At 36.0% G+C, this 27,526-nt stretch overlaps 1 protein-coding gene across 5 annotated transcripts in view; it reads right to left on the bottom strand.

The window, feature by feature from the left end:
* Diaph3 (diaphanous related formin 3) overlaps positions 1–27,526 on the bottom strand; it is a 492,745-nt gene that overhangs the window by 34,520 nt on the left and 430,699 nt on the right. The window lies entirely within an intron of this gene.

The following is a 27,526-nucleotide window of genomic DNA, read 5'->3' as shown; positions in this document are numbered from 1 at the left end:
TGAAACTAATTTATGGTCTCAAAAAACAATAAATACAATAAAAAAAGAAATAAAGTAACAACAAACCTTCTATGACAACCTGCTACACTTGGAAATTGGTGCTTCAAAACACAGCCATTGGTTAAGCAACTTGATTATGAAAATCATATTTAACAATACTAAAGATAACAAAGAACCTGTGAAATCCTTTCATCTATCTTTTAATAGTGTTGTTTTGCAAACATTACAGAACAAATGTGCATTAAACAAAAGTGGTAGAATTAGTGTACTAAGTACTGTAATTGTGTACCTTGATGGAAGGAACAGCACAATAAGCCTCATTCCTTAAAAAATAGGAAGCAATGCTCTTCACTCCTCACATCAGCTTTGAACAATTCATTTTCTATACATAACACATCATGCTACATGGCAAGGATTAATTAGACCTAAAAGAATTAGGATGGCATGGTGTAGTGGCCCTCAATAGCTGACTGCAAGTGTTCACTGAGGCAAAATGAGAAAAATGATTCCTAGAGTCAAATTTTACACATTTGAAATTAAGATTCTGACTTTTCCTTTTTTGCTATTAAAATATGCTTATCAAAAATGAAATATTAATGATTCAAAGGGGCCATTCTTATGCTCATTCATCCATCTATTCATCAGTTAGTTATTGAACTCTCTGTTCCTATAGAAGAGCAGAAAACAAAACTGAACAGGCCCATACTTGTGGAGCTCATATTCTGGGAGTGAGGTGGAAGGTGGCTTGCAAGAGATGGCCCAGCGACTGAAACATGTTGTTATATGGTGGCCAGTGTACTAGAGAAAAGGACAAGGTAGAGGTGCTACAAGTTGGGGTTGCAATATAATAAAGGAAGACCAGAATAAGCCTCTCTTCTAAAGTGAAAATGGAGCTGCAGGACTAGATGGAATGAGTATGCATATATTTTGGAGGGGAAACACAATAAGAACAAAGATTCACCTGTTCTAGAAATAACAAGATGGCTGGGAAAGTTGGGGTAGAGTAAGCTAGGGTGAGAGTGCTGAAATGAGGTCAGGGAGAGGATAGAGACAAAGGGTTTGGTTGTGAAGGTGTTTCATTCCACTGAGTAGTGTGGAGACTCTTCTAATCGGATCTAAATTTGAACCAGCTCTGTTGTACTGAGAACAGACTGGAGGAAGGGATGGAAGCAAAGTCAGTCAGGGGCAATTTCAATAATCCACATGAGAAATGATGTGACAAGATTAGTTCTTTTTAAGAGATCCGGAGAAAACATGAGATATCAATTCAACTGCAATTATTTTGATAGTGATTTCCTAATTTATTTCCTTATGTCCAACTCCTTTCTGAAATACTTTAAGGCAAAAATATGTCTTAATTTTAGTTTTTTATTAAGAAGTGGTTTCACACAATAGCCTCAAAAAAAACCAAATACCTAGGAGTAAATTTAACAAAGGATGTGAATGACCTCTACAAGGAGAATTACAAACTCCTGAAGAAAGAGATCTAGGAAGACTACAGAAGATGGAAGACCTCCCGTGCTCATGGATCGGTAGAATCAACATAGTAAAAATGGCTATACCACCGAAAGCAATCTACATGTTTAATGCAATTCCCATCAACATCCCAATAAGTTTCATCACAGAGATTGAAAAATCTACCCTAAAGTTCATATGGAAACACAAGAGACTGCGAATAGCCAAGGCAATACTCAGCAAAAAGAGCAATGCTGGAGGTATCACAATACCTGACTTCAAACTATATTACAAAGCAATAGCAATAAAAACAGCATGGTACTGGCACACAAACAGACATGAAGACCAGTGGAACAGAACAGAGGACCCAGATATGAACCCACACAACTATACTCACTTCATTTTTGACAAAGGTGCCAAAAATATACGATGGAGAAAAGACAGCCTCTTCTGGGAAAAGTGGTTACCCGTCTGCAAGAAACTAAAACAAGATCCATGTCTATCACCCTGTACTAGTATCAACTCAAAATGGATCAAGGACCTAAATATCAGACCTGAAACTCTGAAGTTACTACAGGAAGGAGCAGGAAACACTCTGGAACAAATAGGTATAGGCAAAGGCTTCCTCAATAGAACCCCAGCAGCCCAGCAACTAAGAGAAAGGATGGACAAATGGGACTTCATAAAATTAAAAAGCTTCTGCACAACAAAAGAAATGGTCTCTAAACTGAAAAGACCACCCACAGAATGAGAGAAAATATTTGCCAGCTATAGATCAGACAAGGGACTGATAACTAGAATATACAGGGAATTTAAGAAACTAAACTCTCCTAAAATCAATGAACCAATTAAGAAATGGGCAACTGAACTAAATAGAACTTTTTCAAAAGAAGAAATTCAAATGGCCAAAAAACACATGAAAAAATGCTCACCATCTCTGGCCATAAAGGAAATGCAAATGAAAACCACACTAAGAATCCACCTCACCCCTGTTAGAACAGCCATTATCCAAAACACCACCACCAACAAGTGCTGGAGAGGACGTGGGAAAAAAGGAACCCTAATACATTGCTGGTGGGAATGCAAGCTGGTGCAACCACTCTGGAAAAAAGTTTGGAGACTTCTTAAGAATCTTCACATAGAGCTGCCATATGATCCACCAATCCTACTCCTGGGGATATACCCAAAGAAATGTGACACAGGTTACTCCAGAGGCACCTGCACACCCATGTTTATTGCAGCACTATTCACAATAGCCAAGTTACGGAAACAGCCAAGATGCCCCACTACCGATGAATGGATCAAGAAAATGTGGTACTTGTACACAATGGAACTTTACTCAGCCATGAAGAAAAATGAAATCTTATCATTTGCAAGTAAATGGATGGAACTGGAGAACATCATTCTGAGCGTGGTCAGCCATGCTCAGAAGACCAAAAATCGTATGTTCTCCCTCATATGCGGACTTTAGATCCAGGGCAAATGCAGCAATGTTGTTGGACTTGGATCATATGACAAGGGAAGAGCACATACAGGAGATATAGGAATAGGTAGAAAACCCAAAACATGAAAGCATTTGATGTCCCCACTCCAGAGGAACTAATACAGAAACCTTAAAATGACAGGTTTTAGCAGGGGATTCAGTTAGAGTTGAATCAACATGGGTCGTAACACATGGGTACATGAGAGCAATAGTAGGAATCTTTTTGTATAGCTATCCTTAACTCAACTAGTAAAAACGCTTTGTCTTTCTTATTATGCATATGTCCTTTCTTCAACAAAATCAGTGATAAGGGCAGAATGGACCTGCCTGAAACTGAGAAGGGGAGAAGGGGAAGGGGAGGGAGGTGGGCAGAGTGGAGAAATGACTCAAACAATGTATGCACATGTGAATAAATGAACATCATCAACAACAAAAAAAGACGTGGTTTCAGTAATTCGCTCATTTTACAACTGGATTTTCTCCAGGACTTCCTTTCAGCTCTGGAACTTTGAGCAGTGTGAAATCAGAGACCACTGAGGAAAGGCTGGCAGTTAGTGGCTTTACCTGGGCTGCTGGAGGTATATTAGTTTGATGGCCTTAGTTGGGTTTCTAATCTTTAAGTTGAGTCGTAAGAAGTATTCCTTGTTTTCAGAACTTATTGGTATATCTTGTTACCTCTAAAGTTGTAGTACTCATTCTTTTTTATTCCTGTGATATATTCTTACTGCTCCAACAACAGCATATTCTCTGTTAACCTTAAATGTGGGCCTTTTCCCTGAGAGACAGAGCTTGTCTGTCTCCAAAGCTTCAACCTTAGCCTTTGGACTTCAAACTTTATACCTCTATACTAAACAGATTTGTGAGTTGCAAATCTCAGTTTCTATCTGTGAATAGTGTCTTCTTAAAATTCCTTATGTCTGAATGCATATTGTTTCTCTCCTTGGATGGGAGAAGCCTGCTTCTGCTCTTTATAGTTCAATTTTAATTAGTGGTACCACCATTTCCCTATTTACTTCATTATTTTTATTATATGGAAGGAAAAGGGGAGGAAATAGTAAATCTAAAAATAGTGCATCTCTCTATAGGATAACACCTAATTATTAATTACCCCCATTCCCTTTTATCCAGAAATTATTTAGTCAGAAACCTTGGTAATAATTGTGGCCAAATAATCTCTAGTAGAGACTTAACTGTTTTGGAGAACCCTGGAACAGAGAGACACACGTGTGTGTGTGTGTGTGTGTGTGTACACACACGCCAACACACACACACACCAACAAATTCTTTGATTAGGTCATAATGACATTTTTGCTAGTAGGTGTCCTAAAGAATATAATATTGGAGAATATGGTAGGTACAGAGCTCACCAAATATTTCATGTGTCTTACATTTTTTCTAGAGTCTTCTGCAATTAGGTTGGGGTTATGTGATCAGCTCTAGTTTGTAGGCATGAGATTATTTTGTCACATTTGGAATGAGACTGTTAAGAGTCACAAAGACAAAGGTCTCCCAGTGGCTATAGGTACCTGGTGGAGGGCAGGTGCCTGACCATACTGGATTTCATGTGGGAGAGAAATAAACTGTTAATGTGTTAAGCCATCAAACTCCATGATTTGTCTGCTACAGCAAGTCTTAATTACCCTAATGAAGTTGTTTTATCCTTGTTAAAACACCATAAATGTTAAATAGTAGATAATTTTAGTACTACTGGAATTCTGAAATTTATCAGAAATCCTGATTTCCATTAATATTTACTTCTAGTTCTGTCTTTAAGATAATGAGTCCAGAAGTATATTTATTTAGTAAAGGAAGTTAACCAGAGCAAATTTCAAGGATATTTGTCTTTCAGTATTTGGAAACTTGGTAAATAAATCTTTACTAACACAACAATGACTTCCTCTCTCTGTATGTACACAGATATATACAGTACACATGTATAAATATACATTTTATAAAGTGATCTCTAAGCCTCTGCCTGCAAATTCAAAACACGATAGATTCAGAAAATGTTCTTATCCTTCTGTTAGTTTTAGTTGCTTTATTCCATTGTATATATCTTGATATATATCAAAACCACAGATACTAAATGTCTGCAATATACATAAAGTATAGGGTTGTGTTTGTTTTGTTATTTATTTATTTTTTTTTTGTAATTTTGACTGAAGGTAATCACTGGATGTCAATCAGATATTCCCTCACAATGCATCTCTAAAGTTTTGTTTCTCATGTACAGTCTGAATCAGGAAGGTGACCTTTCAGAGATACATACCCAACATTTTAGCATGGGAGTGAGAATAGTCATGGCATTAGAGCATAAATGCTTGATTATTTATCTCCTTCCCCAAACTGTAACCTAGGTCAATTTGAAGTCAGAGGCAAAGTTTGTCTAGGTCACCTGTATTTTCCTAGTACTTAGTACATGTCCAAATGCATAGCTGAAGCTCAATATTTGCTCATTCATTCATGAATTGAGGAAAATAGTTTCTAGAATTTTTAGGTAATTCAAGACCACCTTGAAGCATGGTTTTCTATTCTCACAGGAATCTGGACACCATTTAAAAAGTTTTAAAGTCATCCCTTTAAAGTCACATACACACCCCCATACCCACAGCTTTCAATGGCCAGCATTCACTGCATTCTTATCTACTCCAACGTTTATCCTCCTACATGCACGGATGGGCAAGGTTTCCTCTGAGGACACTCACCAATTTATTGATTCTTCCTACTAGAAAGTTTAGCGTTCTCTAAGACCTCTGATATTTGACTGAGTACTGCCTTTTGCCAGATTATTTGTAAAAGTGTTAAGTAAGCCTAAAGCTAATGTCAATCCTTGAAGAAACCTGTTCCTTAAACTTCTCAACCTTTTCTTTCTACCGTTTGTTTTCTTTTTCTAAGAGTCCTTTTACCATGATTACACCTCTTACCCTACCTAAAGAATGAGGCCTCATTATTTATTTTCCAATCCTGGCAGTCAGAACTGCATTTTTCATACCTTTGAGAGTAGGAAATGATATATAACACTGCTGGCATCTGCACTTTTAAAGTCTTCATTTGTAAGGTGAGGAAATGCTATCTTTCTGTTGTCCAACATCTAACCAAGACTGAACTACTTGCCATTAAAAAATATCCATGTTCAACTCACTAATTGAATGTGGTTATTTTCTGTCTTTAAAGAAGAAAACAAATAAGAAATTTGGAAATCAACAATTGTTTTGACCTTCTTGCTAGACCTTCTATTCACAGTGAGAAAGAACTGTTATTAAAGTATTTTATGCTGACAGAGTTTGATCATGTCCTAGGGACTAGGAGAAAAGGATTTCTGAAAACCATTCTTAAAACAAACACATCTTCCCTGACCGTTCACACTGTGTATTTAATGGCATGTTTATGAAGGTATTATATGGCTTTACCAGTCAGCCCATCTTAGGAAGTTTTTTTTTTTTAAATTAACAACAGTAGAAGCTAAGTTTTAAGCCCTGAGTCTTCACCCCCACACCCTTAAGTTGAGATGAGTAAACCAAACATGAACACACACCTATATTTTTTTCTTTAGATGAGTTTCAAAAAGTCTATCAAGGCCCTGGTATAGTGGTGTACACCTATAATTAGGACTTGAGCGGGGAAAGACAGCAGTTCCAGGCAAGCCTGGACAAAAAGTTAGCAAGTTCTATTTTAATAAATAAGCTAGGTGTGGTGGTGAATGCCTATAATCATAGCTACGTGAGAGACTATTAGATTGGTCCAATGCTGGTCCCATGCAAAAAGAATGTAATCCTAGCTACTCAGGAGGGAGATATCAGGAGGATCATGGTTCAAAACCAGCCTAGGCAAATAGTTTGTGAGACCCTATCTTAAAAATGTCCAACAGAAAAAGGGTCTGGTGGCGTGGCTCAAGTGGTAGAGTGCCTGCCTAGTAAGTGACAGGCCCTGAGATCAAACCCCAGTAACTTCCTCTGCAAAAAAAAAGAAAGTGAATGGAGACTGTCATGACCTGACCCCACCTTGCTTCTGACTCTTATCTCATCTTCCAGTTAATTCTCTTGAAACTTCTCACCAGTTTCAGAATACAGTAAACTTTATCCCTTATTCTGTGATAAGGTTCTTCAAGTCTCTCTTTATGTATATAGTGTAGCCCCACACATTTGCCAAAATGTGGCTGGTTTCTTGGTCCCAAAGCAGCAGCCAGGCCCCTACCTGAGGGCAAACCCATATAATATAATATTATATATATATATATAATATATATATACATATAAAAATATATACATATTTTTACAGCTGCACCCTTCATTCTTAAATGTGGAACGAATAAAGGAATGAATTTGTGGCCTTGGCAGTGGCAAGATAGGAGAAACCTGAATAAATGTGAGAAGTGATTCTTGATACAAATGAATTGTTTTGTCCTCTCTGTCTCACAGCCAAGAAAATATAAACTTATTCTATCATTACTTACTAGGCCCTTCCTATGTGTCACATAGTGTGTTAAGGGTTGGGCTAAAATAAGCAGACTACCAAAAAATAGAGAGTGAAACCAAAAATGAAAATCCAAAACAGAACAACAACACAAAACACCTTCATTCTTTGACTCACGACAAGAGAGCAACAGTGGAGTTTTCAATGCATGAGGACTCTAAACAAAAACAAACTTCTTCAAAATTTTGTGTGTGTGGCGGGGTGGGGGTGGGGGTGGGGGTTGATGGAGTGGCTTAAGAGGTAGAGTGCCTGACCCAAATACTGTAAAAAAAAGAAAAAAAAAGTTTCAGTGGGAAGTTAAAAACTTACTCTGTTCATTCTTCTATTAACAGCTTTCAGGGCCTATGGCATCTTTGTTTCCAATAGTGGCAAAAATTTTCCCTATAAAAGTAGATTTGACTTTAGAAACAACTAGATGCTCTTTGGATTGAGGTGTGATTTAAAAAGCAAAAACCAAATCAATGAGGGAAAACTATGAAGTAAATGCTAATTTTGTGTGTTTTGTATACTGGTTCTCAAGGCAACTTCAAGAAACTTCACAACTTATAAGCATGAAAATATTGTTGAAGTACTTTAGTGTTCTCTTTCATTATTTTAATAAGGCAGAACATAATGTTTTCAGTGTATATCATGTCCAGTGAAAGGTAAGAACTGAAGGATACAGAGAAAAAACAATATATTAAAAATGAAGTGAAGCATATTACTAATTGTTAAGGTAAATAAGATTATTGAGATGTATCAAATCCTGTATTTCATAGTCTAAAATGCAAAACATTCCTGTGCTAATAGTACAAAGCAGTTCTTTAATTTTGCTTTTTATGATATCAAACTATGTCAATAATGCTTTAGTTTTCTTTAAATACTGTTGTGATCCACTAAGAATATACATTTTTTAGATCAAATAATTTTTGAATCACCCTCAAGTGTGAAGAAAAGGTTATTTTCCCGACTTCCAGTTGAGCAGCAAGTAGGCCAAAGAGAGAAGAAAAGAGAAATATTACAAATATAAATAAAATAAACTACAAAACCAAAAGTTGGCTGCTAATAATGGTGATTAAGTTACTTTATTTGTTAATATTTGCTGGTGAGATGTTTGGACATTTTGATTTGAAAGCTATTATGGGACTCTAAATGACTGAACACTTTAAAGTATCCATAATCCATGAGTTACCACCTTATTTCTTTTATCTAGATTCCTGTACAAAATAGGCTTCACTTATGAAAGGTCAGCTACTAATAAAACTAATGAAGCCCCTTTGAGGTCACTTGTTTTCTCTTTTAAATTTCTTCTGTTAGCCATTTTCAGATTAGTATAAATAACTTACATTAGTTACTTTAGCACTTTTGAATGATATAGACAGTAAAATTGGTTTCTTGAAGTTGAATTACTAACAAAATATGCTGATGTTTTATATTTTTCATTGAAATATTTTGATTGGGTAGAATTGACACATGCATATAAATGCAAGAGAGTAATTATATTATTAGCAGTTATGGTGGCAATAATTTCAGAAAATGGTTATATTTATCTGTCTGAGAAAACAAATTTTTTAACATAAAATGAAGTCATATTCATTACATGAAAGAAGTGATTAGAACTTAGTAGTAAAGCCAGCAAAATGTGTTTCTACCTAGCTCCAAGTTTAAGTTTCAATGCATTTTTAAATGTTTCTGGTCTCAAAACATTGAACAGCTGACAATTTTCCCCAAGAGAACAATACCTTGAGGAGAAAAGCAATTAGAATATGGATTGACCAGCAATCAGTAATCATTACTTGGTACGTTAAGTGTAGAAGGCCTGCACCTGGTTAAGTGATTTAGAAACTGGCTAAATATCTGGAAAACAGGGCTCTCTCAAGTTAAATGTGAAGGCTCCAAGAAATGAAATGGAGTTCCTCACAGTTACAACATATCAGGAGAAAACTGCAGAATAAGGTTTTAGAGAGTTGAAATTGAGTGGATTGAAGTAGAAAATCTGGTATTTCTGGGAAGTTTAAATTCCCAAAGTTTATAACTTAGAAGAGCTGATGATACATTTCATATCGAGGTTTAATGTTTCTATAAAAGGTGATTTAAATAAATGCTACAATTCAAAAACAGGTTTTATTTAATTCTTACATTGAATAAAATTCAATTCAAATAAAATTCAAATTCTTAAATTGGGAGAGAAGAAATAAAAATATATTACTAAACCAGCAAGAAAAGAGCGTCCACACAGCCTGTGACATGTTGCCACCCATTTGCTGTGCCCAGACTCCTTTCCTGGCCACCTCTAGATGAACTGTCCATGCTCTAAGAGTCAGCTCCTCCAACTGTGGCCGAGACCCCATTACCTCCCATTCAAGGCAGTGCTCCAGCAACTCATCTTTCTTCCCTGTTTGTGGATTATTCTCTTTAGCAAATAAACATGCTAGTACTTCTTTTTTCTTACACAAACAAAACTCCTTTCTTTGTCAAACTAATCATTCATTTATCTCCTTCCTTTTACAGCACACTCCCTTTAAGGAGGTATCTATAATCTTTCTAATTTCACTTATTCTCTGTTGAACTATTCCAATCAGGTATTTTCAACTCTCACTGCACCAAAACCTCTCTATGTCACCAGTAACCTCCATGTTACTAAATTCAGTGGTCAGTTCTCACTTGATTTCTCAGGAATACTGCTTTCTCTTTCTCATCCTGAGACCTAAATGACAGCATATCCCATATCCTTTCTATCTACACTTCTAGTTCAAAACAATTTACTCTAGTCGTATTGTTTAAATACTATTTCCCTACTGACAGTTTCGAAATGTATATTTTCATACTTCTGGCATGCATTTACCGAGTATTTTAAGTAAGATATTTTGCTTTTACACTGATAATGGTTTTTTTTTTTAGACTACTACTTTTCTTCTGGATTAAAGATCTTATTTCTTGTGGAAAAAACTAGCTTAAAAGTCCATTTACTCAAAAAATTGAGTATTGACATGAGTTTTCATATTTGCCAGGTGTAAGGGATAAAAAGGAGTAAAGAAGTAGGAAAAATCACTGTTTTCCCAATACCTATCGATAACTAGTTTTGCACATATATAAATTCATTAAAATCTAAGAAAAATTCAGATCTATGCACATATAAAACACAACTGTACCTCATAAAGTTTTAAAATAAGCACATATCTTTTATATTCTTTCTGATGAGTAACTTTTATTTCTGAGTGAGCCTGCACTTTCATAGAATCATGAATTTAACATGATTTACTTTTATTAGGTTGATATTGGAAAAAGAACAGATTGGTGCCAACAAATACAGCAAAGCTGTGCTAAAAATATCATAATATATTTACAAACATTGTTTTATTACAGATTTTAAGTAGAAAAAAAAATAAATACAACACTTTATAGGTTGACTATCCCTTATCTGAAATGTTGGACCCAAAAGTACTTAAGACTTAGGATTTCTTTCTTTCTTTTTTCTTTTTCTTTTTTTGATTTTGGAATATTTGCATATACACAAATATCTCAGGAATGAGATAGAAGCATAAAAATAAAATTGACTTGCTTCATATAAACCCTCAAGGTTAGGTGTGCATGTTTCAACTACATGGTGTCATGGAAGTGCTCAACAAGTTTTGGAGGTTAGAGCATTGAAGAGTTCAGATTTTTGGATTTGGGATGCTCAATCTGTATTGCTATTTCAAGTGTATTCACTACATTTAAGGTTAAGAAAAAGAGAGACCATAAGTGATTATCAAAACTATAATTTGAAGTGGGGCATGGCAGCACACGTCTGTAATCTCCACAATGAGAAGACAAAGGCAAGAAGAATCATGAGTTTGAGGCCAGCCTGGGATATGTAGCAAGTTCCAGGTTAGTCTGAGTTACACAATAAGACCCTGTCTCAAAAAAACTCGAAACTAAACAACTGCTCCATTCCCCCTCAAAAAATACCAAACCCTAAACCACATAAAAAGCCAAACAACAACAAAAAACCTCCTCTAATTTGAAAAAGGAATTCAATTTAAAATATGGGAATAGATTAGGGATATTAATAAAATGGTGTTTCAACTCTTACTGATAAAACTACCAAGGAAGTTGAAATAAAGAACAATGGGTTAACTGACGAATGGATTATGTGGTATCTATACATAATGGAATTTTATGCAGCCATGAAGAAGAACGAAATGTTATCATTCGCTGGTAAATGGATGGAATTGGAGAACATCATTCTGAGTGAGGTTAGCCTGGCCCAAAAGACCAAAAATCGTATGTTCTCCCTCATATGTGGACATTAGATCAAGGGCAAACACAACAAGGGGATTGGACTTTGAGCACATGATAAAAGCTTTAGCACACAAGGGAGGGGTGAGGATAGGTAAGACACCTAAAAAATTAGCTAGCATTTGTTGCCCTTAACGTAGAGAAACTAAAGCAGATACCTTAAAAGCAACTGAGGCCAATAGGAAAAGGGGCCCAGGAACTAGAGAAAAGGTTAGATCAAAAAGAATTAACCTAGAAGGTAACACACATGCACAGGAAATTAATGTGAGTCAACTCCCTGTATAGCTATCCTTATCTCAACCAGCAAAAACCCTTGTTCCTTCCTATTATTGCTTATACTCTCTCTACAACAAAATTAGAAATAAGGGCAAAATAGTTTCTGCTGGGTATTGAGGGGGTGTGGGGGAGAGGGAGGGGGCGGAGTGGGTGGTAAGGGAGGTGGTAAGTGGGGGACGGGGGGAGAAATGACCCAAGCCTTGTATGCACATATGAATAATAAAAGAAAAAAAAAAAGAAAATGTGGTATCTATACACAATGGAATTTTATGCAGCCATGAAGAAGAACGAAATGTTATTCTCTGGTAAATGGATGGAATTGGAGAACATCATTCTGAGTAAGGTTAGCCTGGCCCAAAAGACCAAAAATCATATGTTCTCCCTCATATGTGGACATTAGATCAAGGGCAAACACAACAAGGGGATTGGACTTTGATCACATGATAAACCGAGAGCACACAAGGGAGATATGAGGATAGGTAAGACACCTAAAAAATTAGATAGCATTTGTTGCCCTCAATGCAGAGAAACTAAAGCAGATACTTTAAAGCAACAGAGGCCAATAGGAGAAGAGGACCAGGAACTAGAGAAAAGGTTAGTTCAAAAAGAATTAACCTAGAAGGTAACACACACGCACAGGAAATTAATGTGAGTCAACTCCCTGTATAGCTATCCTTATCTCAACTAGCAAAAACCCTTGTTCCTTCCTATTATTGCTTATACTCTCTCTTCAACAAAATTAGAGATAAGGGCAAAATAGTTTCTGCCAGGTAGTGAGGGGGGTGGTAAGGGAGGGAGGGGGGTTAAGGGAGGGGGCGGGGGGAAGGGGGGAGAAATAACCCAAACATTGTATGTACATATGAATAAAATAAAAATTAAAAAAAAAAAAAAAACAATGGGTTAAAACCAGGGCTCTGGGAACAGACTGGAACACCAGTTGTGTGAGATGGGGAAGTCCAAGTCTTAACTACTTGAGGAAAACCCCAGCTCCCATCTCATGATCATGACTCTTGAGATAATATACATACATGAATATTTTAGCATAGTGCTTTATGTATAAACTAAGAGTTTAACAAATGTTGGCTATAATCACCATTATGTTGATTTTTAAAATTTGTTTATTACTTCTTGTTTTTTTTCTAAGAGGTTTTCTACAAAAGCTAATCAAATGAACAAGTAAAACATAAAATTAAAACAAAGAATATTCACAATGAGCTCTGAATTTTGCCTGAAAATTTTAAAACAAGACAATTTATTACCGAGAAAAAGCTATCCTTTGAGATCAGTTTGTTCTGTCAAAAAGACAGAAACACTCAGAGAATGTAAATGAATGACTACAATGCACCTTGGCCAAGAAGGGAGGCTATGGTTTGCTCTTTAAAGTACATGCAAGTGAGCATTGTTCTTGCCATTTTAATATGGACTTTCCACCCTGAAATTGGCTTTCTGAAATAGTTAGATAACTGTTGTACACTTTTAAGTCACTTTGTCAGTGTTCTTGGACTGTGAAAGTAATTCAGTGCTGAACTCGTAAAATATACTCTCCAAGGTCCAAGTTTAAGTGAGCATAGTGATTTGTTTCCTAACAATGGAGCCCAACTAAATTTAAAAATTCCTATGAACTGGACAGTCCTTGAAGCTTTGAGCACCTTTCTTATCCACATTCCTTGTGAGCAAAGCAGCCAAGGGCAGTGTTTTGTTCACATAATCTATCATCATCATCCTGACAACTGTCATTGTCAAAAATTACTACCACTGTTACTACTACTGCCATACCATTTCCATTGCCTCATCAACCTCCTTTATTGCTCTTACCAGCGTCATGATAGTCACCCTCTCTGAAACACCCTAGTGAGAGTTAGGAGCAAGTTAAGTCCTTTCTTTCATGAGTTCACTTAAACCTCAGAACAACTTTAATGTCTTGTGCCCATTTTACAGGTGAGGAGATGAAGGCACGGAGAACTTACAGATAATTTTTGGCTTATGTCCCTATATTTGGTGAGTGGGAAAGTCAGAATCTATATCAAAGTTTTAATAACTCCAAGGCATGTGTTCTTTCCACAGCCTAGTATATTGTTTTGCATACCATTAATGCTAAAAAAGATTTGTTGCATGAATTAATAAATAAAAGTAGACATGTTTTGTGTCACATAGATCATTGGACAAGGGATTAAAAGTAGATATGTCTTGTGTCACATAGATCACTGGACAGGCAGGGTGGACATGGTGTTAGGTACAACTGTTACGAGACTGCCCTACAGATGCCCTTCTATACTAGGTGTAAACCAAGCCACCTGTAAGTTCCTCTCTTGGGACAATAAGACATGGAGGAGGACAGTAGACCCTTGGTACTGTGGTACCAAGGAGACTACCACTGAGAAAGAATCATGAGCACTAGGATGCAGACAGAACTGTGTCTAAATTTACCCATACCATATATATGGTCTGAGCATCTGTCACCAGATACTGCATGAAGTAAGCTACATTACTGTCATAAATTACTCTTGTACACATTAATACCAAAAACTAAATCTTATTTCATGCTCTTTAGCTCAAATACTGTAAACATGATTCATTTTTTTCCATAATTAATGACACCAAACTTCGGTAAAGACATGTGGCCTTTTGACACATCTAAAATGTTCACTGCATAACTGAAATTAAGCACATTAACTTTTACTTTGCTTTCTGGGTATCATTTGCTTTTTTGGAGACACATGTTCACAACAATTAAAGGCAGGGAAACAGCAGATCATGGAATGATTTAAACACAACTGCTGATGACATGAGGCTGACTGAGAGCTTGTCTGTATCAACTGAGTTGTGTAATGTGTACAGGAATATTAAATTTGTTTTTGAAATTTCTTATTAATTTTTTATCATGCTTGGTAAAAACTGTGTATAATAAATAAGTGAATAATGCAGGCTTACTTATAGAAGCTCTGAAATCAAGAACCAGAGAGGCAGTGGTAAGTTAGAGCCATAAAGTAAAGGAAACCATGTACAAACATAAGGCAAGAAGGTCACAGCATTATATCCAGCTAATAATGACAATAGAAACAGAGAGACAGAGAAGAGTTATCATTTGGATGCTCTGCACACCTGAGGTCATGCCAATGTCTGGTATAGCTGTCTAAGTTTCTGGGTGGTTGGCTGGGTAGCTGCTGATACGGACTTTTAATCTTATTGGTTCCTCTTTCTCTAACCAAGGAGCAATCCTTTTCTTAGGAAACAACTGTCTCATCCATCTGTACAAGTAGGTAACTTGAGAGTCCTCTGTTTCTTCTTCACATTAATTGATAATATGTTCTGCATTTTCTCTCCATCTCCACAGTTTCAACTCTGGACCAAGTTAATGCCATTTTCCTGTCTGGATTGTTGCAATTTACCCAACCTGTTCTCCACCCAGTCTACTTTTGTTACTCCCACCTCGTTTTCCACTTAACTGACTCCTAAACCTTCCTTTGGTGCTGACCTCAGACTTACTCAGCTCTTAATCAAAACATTATTTCTTCAGGTTAGATTACTTTCAAGAGTAGGCTGGCCTCCTGTTAATAACTTCCTTCCTTCCTACCTCCTTCCCTATCTCCCTTCCTTTTCTTTTCTACTTTTCCTTCCTCCATACCTTCTTTTTATTTTTTGTTAGTACTGGAGTTTGAACTCAGGGCCTTGTGCTTGCTGGGAAGATGCGCTACCACTTGAGCCACTCTGTTAGGTTCTTCTGTGTTGGTTATTTTTGAGACAAGGTCTTGTTTATGCCTGGGAGGATGTGTACCACAATCCTTCTATTTGTACTTCTCTGTGTAGCAAGGATGATAGGGGTGTGACACTGCGTACAGACATTGGTTGAGATGTGGTCCTGTGAACTTTTTGCCTGGGCTTCCCTTGAACTACACTCCTTCTAATTTCTGCCTCCCAAGTAGCTAGCATTATAAATTTGAGCCACAATGCCCGGCCATCCAACTTTCTTTCTTAGTATCACAAAATTTCTTATTCATTTTAATAAGTCTTCCCTTCTGGACAGTAGGCTCTAAGCTGATCACACCTATCTTTTTTGCTTAATGCTATATTCCAAGTACCAGTGACTTGCCCAAAAGAAGTGAAAAAATAAATGTATGCTCAATAAATACTGCTGAATGTTTCTCTATATAGTACGCTATCTGCAAAAATTTGAAAGTCTCTGGCTTTTTGAAGCTTAAAAATGTCTAAATATATACTCTCAAATATGTTTACAAATATTTCACAACTAAAAGAACTAAAATCCAGTCTACCTCAACCAAGACTGGTATCATACATGCATTCAGTGGAGAGATCTGGGATGTGAAGTGGTGGAGAGCACATATTTCATTCAGTACTCAAAGGGAAGTCATTGACAATTTTCAAGTATTATAATGACCTGATTAGATACGTGTTTTAGAAGAAAAATCTGGTGGCAGTGCTTCTCCCATCCATCCCCATATAAATAGATTAGAATGCACAACTTCAAGTGACACAGTGTTCATTAAAGTGTCTAAAGAAGAGAGATAATAATCCTCTTATTTACCAAGAAATCAAAGCTTTTTTTTGGTCTTTTTGAGGTAATTGACTGGGGTCTCAGGGAACTGGCAACATCATTTTCTTACATGGAAGGTATAGCTCAATTTTATAAAAAATTGTTTTTGGAGAACAAAGGTAAGTAGTCTACCAATTCAAAGAAAGAAACAAACAAACAAGAAGAAGAACCCCCAGTCAACTCTCTCCTAAGTATAAGCAAGAAGAACACGAGAATAAGGTTTCTAATCAAAGCTTCTTATAAATTGATCTGATAATATGCTAGCAAGTAGGAAAGATCCTCTCTTCTGTTATCTATATGCAGAATACAGTTGTCTTCCTCTCTTTCATTCATCCAACATTTGCCACCAGTTATTATGTAGTCATCTATTACCTAGATGTTAATGAGAGCACATCATTTTCTCTGTCATCAAGGAATCGTTCAGATGATGTCATAAATTATCTGTTTAGTAAACTAGGTGATCAAATATTTGTTTAGTGTATTTGTCCTGCAATATTATATTTTTGGAGGGCTCTATTATATGCATTTCTGGAAATACCTCAATGAAACCCATCATTTTGTATAATTAATATGCACTAAGAAAAATAAAGAAGCCTGTGAAGGTAAAATCTTTAGGGTCTTGGCATCGGATTAGAGAAGGGGATGAAGAAACAGGTGCCTAGAAGGCACCATTGTCAGCTATGGAAGTTCCTTGTATAATCTAGCTGCTCATGTGAACCTCAGTTTCTTTCACAACATCCTTCCCATTAGCAATCCTACTTGTGCTTGAATATCACAACTAGATAGGAGGTCACTCTGCCCAAGAGGATGTCTATTATTGTCTAGTACTGCCCATTAAAATGTTCTTTAGAGCAAGACAAAATTGGTTCTCCTATTAGCAGGAGAGAAGAAATTCTCACAGTTTGTCCCAATTGTAGGACTTTAAGAAAGGGCTTGTGGTTTACTGGAATTAATGGTGACCTGGTGATATAAGAGCAGTATAACTCTGAACAAGTCACATAAGCATTCTGAGATTCCTTTTCGTTTTATATAAGATGAGGATAATTTCACTGTCCATATTTGTTGTGAGAAATAAAGGAGATTATATAAATGAAGGTACATAGCTCTTACTTTCAGATAAAAGTTTTTTTTAAAGGCTAATGATACTCTTCAGTACTACTAAGGATCAGCCTTTGAAAAAGGATCAGAGTAAGTTTTTAAAAAATTTCAAAGTGGATCAGTGACATAGTGTTAACTGCATTTAAAATCTTAATGCACGTCAATATCATTCAACAGATAACTTCAGCTATGTATAAAAAGCAATTGCTTATGGACATATCTATCTTTTGATGACAATTCTTACATTGAAATCATAAGTATTTATGATTCTACCTTTTTTACATGCACAGGAATGATGCTTAGTGTGGACAGCTACGAAATGTTAAATAGGAAGAGATGACAATGGAGAAGATGTTGACAACAAAACACAGGGACATCTCATGGAGATGTGCTCTGTGTCACCCAAGCTGTTGCATGTGTAATAGCTCCTAGTGTTCATAAAACCCCTTTGAAGTAGATATTGTCTTTGTCTTATAAATGTGAAACTAAGCTTAAGATAGCTTAAGTAATTCAAAAAAAGGTCATAGCAAAAGCACCTGAGGCTGGATTTGAAACGTGGTCTTTAGTGTTATTCTCTACTAGGTTCCTTGATACATATTATGGCCAGTCTATCAACAGAGATTATCTACCAATAGGGAAATACTTGACCATTTGGCAATATACATAATTATATCAACTCTCCTTTATGATGAGATTCTGTGACTACAGTGACAGATGTACCTATTAAAACAAGGCAATAACAAAAATATACTCCTTTAATTTTTCTTTAAATTTCATACACAATGAGTACTATAACAAAATCTATCAGAAACCTAGAAGAATATAGTAACAAGCATGAACAGACTATCTTTGAAAATACTGGCAATATATATTAAAAATCTGTATTGTAAAAGGCTAGTGGGGTTGACATTTCAGAATAGAATTCTAACAACTACTCTGAGCTTATAAAACAACAAAGATTTTAGTCAGAATTTATAAATCGGTTCACTTTTAAATAGGAACAGTATTGGTACAGATGATTGAAGCTTTAAGTACTGGACTATATACTGCATATATTTTTAAGTCCTTTCTCAGGGGCCTTCTTAGTAGAACACAAAGGGTAGCCATCTGCCAACGTCACCTTCAGGGCAATCCAGTGATCCATGGTGGCAGGAACTTGTGTGTCTGTTGATTCCTCCTGCATTAATCTGCCATCCCAAAACCCAATCTTACTGGTCCAACCAAATCCAATTGTGTATAATTAAACACTCAGACCCTTGAGGGAAATTTTACTTTCTAGCCTTGTGCCTGCTATTAGCTTATATATGATCATACAAAAAAATATTGTATCTCTAGACTTAAACAACTATAAATGATTAGACTAATGATTTCAGTCATCCATATAAAACACTAGTTGACTTTCCTACACAACCATAAACTCACCTCAGCAATGCCACCATTGGCAACCAAGAGAATTGTAGGTATAGGAGAATAGATCTTCCAAAGTGCTAATCTTGCAGTTAAAAAAACAAAACAAAACAAACCAGGCATGGTGGTATACACCTGCAATCCCAGTACTAAGATGTCTGAAGCAGAAGAGCTATGAGTTCCAGGGATGCCTACGCTACAGTTTTGTATGTCACCAACTGTACTGAATTTTTAATTTCAAGTTATCTCTACAGAGATCACAATATGAAATTTTAACAATATAAACAAAGAAAAATTATTGAGCTGACATATAACATGCACTGGTCAGGCTCTTTTATATGAATTCATTTTAAGACTTACAACAATCTTTTATGGTTGATAAGTATTCAGTTTTATAGATGAGGAAACAATCTAGAAGGTCAAAGGTTATATTCTTGGCCACCTCCCTGAAACATGTTGCCTGTAGTGAGAAAAAAAACCTCATACTTAACTTTCTTACCTTTAAAAAGAGTATCACGGAACATAAGCCACCTGAATAAGGTCCTGAATATTTAGGGAAGATACTATGGAAAGGTCTTGTACCTACTAAGCTAAATTCTTCTCACTACAAAATGCATTTGAATAGCCCCAAAAGAAAATCAGATATTTTAACACTTGACAATCCATTCCAATTTTCAGAAATAGTGACAGTATTTTAGTCAAGGAAAATCATTATAAGTTATGAACACTGAAATGTTACTTGCCTAAATAAATACACTATCTAATCCTATTTGTAGCTATTGAATATAAGGTGCTTAATGAATTAGCTTACTGTGCCTATTAAGATAATATTAGGTAGAGAGGTGATCATCAGAAGCAAGATTCCAAAGTCACATGTAACATCTTTAATAATACCTCTTAAAAACTAACACTAATAACAGTGCATGTAATACAGTCTGTATAATTAAGACATTTTCAAAATGTCAAAAAGTCAAGGAAAAATAATACCATTTCTTAGAAGTAATCTTTATTTGTTAAATCCTTTTGGTGGGCTGTATGCCAGCAGTAATATTTGAACTAGTTTTCAGTCATCACAAAGATTACAAAATAACTTTCTGCATATTATGTGAGAAGTAATAGATACTTCACATTCATATATTTTAATGACAGTGCCACCTCATAAACTTTTCCCCCTACTAACTCACTGATAACTTAAAGAAAATATACTCAGAATACAACCCAGAAATAAGCACAGTATAATGACTACTGATGGAATATTTCTTTCCTTGACATTTAGCTCATGGTCTGCTTCTGATAAGAAAATGCATCTTTCTAAAAAGCACTCACCACTTTCTTTAGCTCAAAAACTAGTAGATTGCTCTTTTTCTTGTGACACACCATATAATGCCTTCCTTTCAGAATATTTTTTCCCCTTGAAATTAAGCCATAAAACAAAATGTCTTCCTTGAAAAACAGCACATTAGTGAAGTGGGACAAATGCACTTGTGTAATTTGAGTTGAATTGTAGCATTATAATAATCACATTTTCATGTAAGGATGATATCTATCAAAGAAAATACATAATATTAGTTCTATTTCATTTCTAGGCAAAAGTTTAGTTAACAAATAAAGCACTATGATTTAATGAAGAATGGATTAACTTGCTAGCTATGATGCTCATAAAGTTTGAAGAAAAGTTTGGCTTTGGGCCTCAAGGTGACATAAACGAAGCCTTCTTTTGGCCACCATGGCTCCTTATGACATTGCATTCCAGGCCCCACCTACTCTCCAGCTGCTCATGGCCTATGCACTAAAGGCATTCCTTTAATGTGAAGTCCTGGATCTGAACTTGTGTCTAAGCTTCCTTGTCTTTAAAGAGCTATGCCTTTTTGATCTTTTCAACTTATTTTTCTCACTAAATATTGAAATGAGTGATGTTACTCCACTAGCCAAACTTTAACAAGAAGCAGACTTGAGAATTAGAAGCTAAAGGATAAAGAGGCTATTACAGTTTGAATGTGTCCTCTAAAGTTCAATGCAACAGTGACTCATCCGGAGTCCTCACTGGGGATCCTCATTGGGGATTAAGGCTCTAACAGTCTTAGAGCCTTAAGAGGTGATGAGGTCATGAGGACAGTCATTAACTAACTTTGTTACTGTAGAAGTGGGTTCGTTATTACAAGAGAGTAGGTTTGCTAAAAAAACCTAGTCCCCGTTCCCCTGCCTATGCAATGACTTCTGCCACTGCTATGATATAGCAAGAAGGCCTTCACCAGGTATGACCCCTTGATTGTGGACTTCCCATCCTCCAGAACTGTGAGACAAAAAATTTTGTTGTTATAAATTACCTAGTCTGTGTTATTCTGCTGTAGCAGCATAAAATGGGTTAAGACACAGGACAACTATAAAAACATAGGAAGCTGACGTCCATGATGAAATTTTGGAACCTTCTACAAACATTAGTCTGACATTTGCATTTCTTGATTTAAGAGAAAAATATATAAATGATAGCTGAGTTTTCTCTTTTGTGTACTTGAACCTAACCCTCATCAACATGTACTTCTACTAGTGTGGGGGAGCTAGATACTTGGAGAACAATGAAAGAGATTTTTCCCCTATACTTTCCTCTTTAAAACATAAATTTTGAACCAGTGAACTTATTACTTAGGCAAAAATCAAATAACAAAAAATTTAAAAATTATGCCTACAGTATTAGAAACTGCTATGTCTAATGAAAATATTGAAGTTTACTCTTTGAAAAAAGTTTATTAAAAAACTAAGCATAAACCTCAAATATTTTGTCTGCTAAACTGTGAATTCTATCAGGAGAGGATCCACTGTGTTCATCTTTGCAATTAGAGAGTCTAGACAGTATTTTGCATGTGGCCGGTGCCTGCAAATGACGGCTGAATAAATAGAATACATCACCACTGCAAAGTACTCTTCTGTGTATGTGTCCTAGTCATCTATAAAACCAAATGTGTTAGGAAGATTTTAGATAAACAGAGGGAAACATTAGTCCATTTTCTGTTACTATAATAAAATACTTGAAGCTGGGTACTTATAACAAAAAGAGGTTCTTTTAGCGTACAGCTTGAGATGCTGAGAGTCCAAACAGCATGGTACTGGCTTAGGACCCCTAGATACATCATTTCATTGTAGATGGCATCACATTGGGGCAAGAAGAGAGGAAGGAGGAAGAAGGAGTGAAGGCAGGGACAAAGAGATTACATCTCAAAATACAAAGCCAGATTGTGACTAAAGGTGCAAGTTTAACAGCCTTCCATTAGGCTCCACACCTATAATGAAGGTTCTAACGACTCTACACAGTCACACCAAGGACCAAGCTCCTAACACATGAACCTTTGGGAGACAAATAGCACCCATGCTATGTCATGAGCAGTGGAGTATGGATGAGCTATTAATGAAGCATTGGAGGAACTTAGCTTTCATTTCTATGTTTTTCATTTTTCTAACATTGTTATTTTAACAGTCCAAAAGAATACAACTTATACTAAATGCATATTTGAGCCATGCCCTGTGGTTCACATCTGTAATCATAGCTACTTCTGAGGCAGATATCAGGAGGATTGTGGTTTGAGTCCAGCCTGGGCAAAAAAATTCATGAGACTGCATCTCAATAAATAAAAAAACTGGACATGGTAGTATCCATCTGTCACACAGATACATGGGAAATGTAAATAGGAGGATCACGGTCCAGGCAAGCCCAGGCATAAATGTGAGACCCTATTTGAAAAATACTCAAAGTAGAAAGGGTTGGGGAATGGGTCAAATGGTATGACAAGCACGAGGCCCTGAGTTTAAACTCAAGTACTGTCAACAAAAAATAATGCACTTGACTAAATTTCCTACTGGAAATGTCCACAAAACTTTTAAAAAAGTATATAAATACCAGAATTTTAATTTATATTTTACATATACATACATTTTTTGTTCTATTATTTTTAAAAAAACATCTTTCACAGGGATTGTTAGCAATTATAACCAGCTTATATGAAAATTTGATTAGAATAGCTCAAGTGGAATTTGCAAGTAAGGACTTTTTTACTGAGCAAATGTATAAAACTTTCAAAAGTGTTAGGAATGTGTAACTCATTTTGTCAGTTTCATTTTTCATGTCTTGGTAATAAATGTTATTTTGATAAATAAAGATTTTTATTGCATTTATTGAACTGTGGTTTTTATACAATCATGATTCCTCCATTAATGTAAGAAGAAGAAGAACCATTCTTCAGTACTCAAGTCTCTTTTGAAGTTATCTGTCAACAATGATGTTGTGTGTTTCTTCATGTTCTTCACAGTGAACATGCCAAGAGGGAAAAATGAGGGTAATAACCCCAATCTCTCTGGACTATCACTACCTGATTTGCCTTTTAACTTTATATTCTTCTGACAAAATAATGATAATGACAGTGGGAAAAAGGTTGGACCATGAAAGGAACAACAAAATTTGGGTGGATTTGAGTATGTGCCACTTGGCATCAATCTCAACTGGACAACAGGCAAAACGCAAGAGGAATTCCAGTCCTATTGGGTTGGTGGCTTGTGTCTGGATTAACCGAAGTAGAAGAACAAAATCATAGGGAGGTATTAGGAATTAAGAAGTAGAACCACTGAAGTAGTGCCAAGAATGGTATGGTTGCTTGTGCTTTCAGGAGCTGAGCTTCAACTTGAAAGTGAAGGCAACCAAAAAGCTTATGAGTAAAGACACCACTCTATGAGGAAACTTTTAGATTCAATGTAAAACTGTTGTTAAAACACTGAAAACCACATCTAATATTCCTTTCAACAGTCCTGTATTCAAAGTCCTTAAAAAACAAAAAGCTTGGCATTTTTCATGAATTAGTATATGTCCTTTAGAAGGAAATAATAATGATGTGACTTACAGAAGAAACATTTTCCAAAAAAGATCTGACATACTTATGACACAGCCTTTATTGGTTTTTCCTTCTGCTGGGTTCAGAGGAGTTAAGAAGTGATTATGTGTGAACATGGTAACACATTCTGGTTATGGTAGACTGGCCTTCAATGTCCATTTGTGACCATCTACTAGAGTGATTTTCTATACTGCAGTGATTAGAAATCTAAAAACTACACCAAAGATTCTCTTGCAGTTTGGATGTGATTTGGTTTGGCCAGTCTCTAAATTGCTTAAGATTAGGAAGTTGGAAGTGAGATCAGGTTTTGCTTGCAAGTGTGAATTTGGAAGCATGTAGTTTTCTCTCATAGCATTAGCAGAGTTCCCAGTCTGAACACTAGCTTTGTGAGGACTGGAAAGCAAAAAGACAACTATCTGTTATCTTGACACAGACTGTAATAGGCATTTTGTGGTCCTGTACCTGGGTAGAATAGTGATAGCTTCCTGACTTTCTGTCAGGAAGTTGCACTGAGGTTGTAGTCACTTGCTTCCCAATTCAGTTGGAAGTTTCTATATCATGGAAGAGGGCACAATGGTCTTGGGGGTCTATAGTCTATATTATGACTTTGATTGTTTTCTTCAAAGTTCAACCTATTGTTTTTTCAGTCTTCCCAATGATGCTAGAATCCATTGAATATGCCATTATAAATGCTTTTCTGCTTAAACTGGATTCTGGTCTCTGCAGCAGAACCCTGACCTATATTGTATGCCAGAACATATGCATCCCTTCCAGGAAATAAATTTCATATTTTGCACTAAAATGGAAGGGCAATGTAGACCCTAAAGGTTTAGGGGGAAGGGCCAAGCCAGAATAATGCTAAAGGAGTAAGGGGTGCACTCTGCTTTCCTTCACGCTAAATGAAGATGTGTTATGTATTCTTGGTGATAATGAAATAGATCTGTTTCAGGACAAGGAGAGATTAGTGTTTAAATTATTTCCTTTACTTGAGGTATTCCTATTGTTAGTTTCAGCACCTCCAGAAGATTTTTTTTTTTCTTGTCTTCTGACCATCCCCAAAGTTTGCCTTGTAGTCTATGCTGTCCTGGAACTCAAACAAGTAATCCTCCTGCCTCAGCCTTCCAAGTGCTGCAATTAAAGGCAAGTACCATAATACCCAGCAATATTGAAGGCTTTCAAGCCCAAATATAAAATGATATTAGTACAGGAAGAACTGACCTGCCCAAAGTTGTTGAGACCTGATTTTCTGGTAATAGTATCCTGGCAGCTGTCATTAATTGTTGGAATCAATGCAGTTGTGAGATGTGCTACATCGACTTCTCCCATACAGCCATGTAACTTGCCATGAGATATTATCTCTCCAGTTAATTAAATTGGAAACTTAATTTAACTATACTCTGCATGTGTGTGCGTTTGGTTATTTTCACATTAATACATAGCTCACTTGAAATATTCAAGTCTCTTGATAAAAGGTTTACTTTTGTTTGACTATTATGTACTGTCTAAAGATTCTTTGTTAAGTCTCACTTTGCTGGAAAATAATTATCCCATCAACATCTCAACAAAGGTTAAAAAAAGAAAATACTATGAGTTGTTGTCACTATGGGCCAGTGTTTGTGATAAAGAGTCAGTTCCCTACTATACTTCATGAGGCTTACCTCCAAGTTGTGTTTAGGTTTGTCAGATTTAACAAAAACAAAACAAAAAATGAGGATAATTAAATTTGAATTTCAGATAAATAATGCATAGCTTCTTTAATACCAATGTCCCCAAATGCAACATGCTTATACAAAAAGTTATCGTTTATCTGAAATTCTAGTTTAACTGACTATCCTGTGTTTTATCTGGCAACCTAGTACAATACCCCTTGGATGCAATGCCATTGCAGAGTGACTTATTTCACACCAACTTGAGTGTTAGGCTGTGTAATGGATTGAAGATATCTACCTTCACACAGAAGGAACAAGCTCAGTGTAGTTAACTCATGGCAACATAAATAATGGGGAATAAAGGTAGATAAAACTTGGAGTTTTATCTAACCTCAGATTCCTGGTATATTCTTGGGTTTTATTTCCTCGAACCTAGATTCAAGAACGTGTTTGCCCAGAGATTGCAGCCCAATTTTTGGTACTCTACGACCAACTCTGCTTCCTTTTCCCCCTGGGCTATCAGAAAGCTAACAAAATAAGTCACAGTGTTGACTATTCAATTTCTTCTTCATCTTTTACATAGCTGAGCCATTGTAAAACTTTTCAAAAAAGGATGGGTCATAAGTTATTGAGTCAAAAGAGCTGACTTTCTTCTATGGTTGTCATGGACAGCCAGTAAGAAAAATGGTTCTGAAAAGTACACACAACAGAAGCCATCTTTTGAATTTTTGCATCTTTGGGGAATTGAAAACAATGACTTTGTTGACTTTAATACTTCTGTAAGTTGGATGTTTGGTTATAAAAGCTTAAAACCAATGCAGTGTCTTCTACTATTGTTGATGTGATGAATGCATGCCCCAGAGCAGAAAAGCTATTCTAGAGTTTCAGTTTTTATTTACTAAGACATGTACTTTGTAACACAGAGAACAGAGTAGTATCAAGCAATTTACTGTTTTCATTTGTTAAAAGTGTTGTACTACGAAAGTATGAGAACCGAAAATGTGGCTGAACTTTGAAATATATGTTTGGAAAGTGAAATAATTTGCAACATAGTTAAGGTTGGCTCAAGTCTGGAGAGATAACATGAAAAATTCTGAGACTAGCAATTTGCTGACTAGAACATAACTATATTTTCAATCAGCATAATATGACAGCTATTTTTCATAGGCAAAGAAAAGCCTAAGACTAAGAAAAAGCTAAGAGTCTGTAGATATTTGGCACAGCTTGGCAAAATTTAGCTGCTAGTCTTGTCCTTATCCTTGTTATATGTTTCCATATGGGACTTATCATTACCAACGAGAAGAAATAATAGAAATAAACAGAAGCAAGAGGAAAGGTCCAGACTGGCATGCATTAACTGCTTGTCAACTATGGTTTTCCTAATGAATTGCCCTGTTGCTCTGTATCTCACTGATTCAGTACAACAGCTTTCATTAGTCACTGCAAATAGGACTTAGTGCCACCTTATTTACATTCTATTGCAAATAATTAGCATTTCATATTAGAATCGTCCAAGGCACTTCTGAACTTGCAGCAGTAGTATTTGACATCATCCAACATTTGATTCCATTCCGAACAAGTTTGAAAACAGACTCTGTGCTTTTTAGTTATAACAGTGTCACCAAGGAATTCTACCATGGCTTAAATTCCTGCCAATATTGTAGCTGGGGATATCAAAATGCTGCAGTAATTAGACTTCACAAGCCTGACTTCCCCAGTGGTAGAAGTGTCACAGAAGGGGAGGAATTGATAGTCCAAGTTTATAATAACTCAAACATCTACAATTATTGCTAGAACACAAGATATACCATTTTAAACAGCAGAAAGCAACTTAAGAGAGAGCATTATTACAAAAGTAAAAGACAGAGGGAAAAAGCGTAGCATCATATGCTTTGATGATCAATGCCTTTTTTCTCCTAAAAATGTATAATTACTTATTAAGACTCAAAACCTGATTAACTTGGTAAGGAAGTATTTCTCTTGAAAACATAGCTGT

This window comes from Castor canadensis, chromosome 10, assembly GCF_047511655.1.
Source record: "Castor canadensis chromosome 10, mCasCan1.hap1v2, whole genome shotgun sequence".
NCBI lineage: Eukaryota > Metazoa > Chordata > Mammalia > Rodentia > Castoridae > Castor > Castor canadensis.
This window is presented reverse-complemented; position numbering and strand designations above follow the sequence as displayed.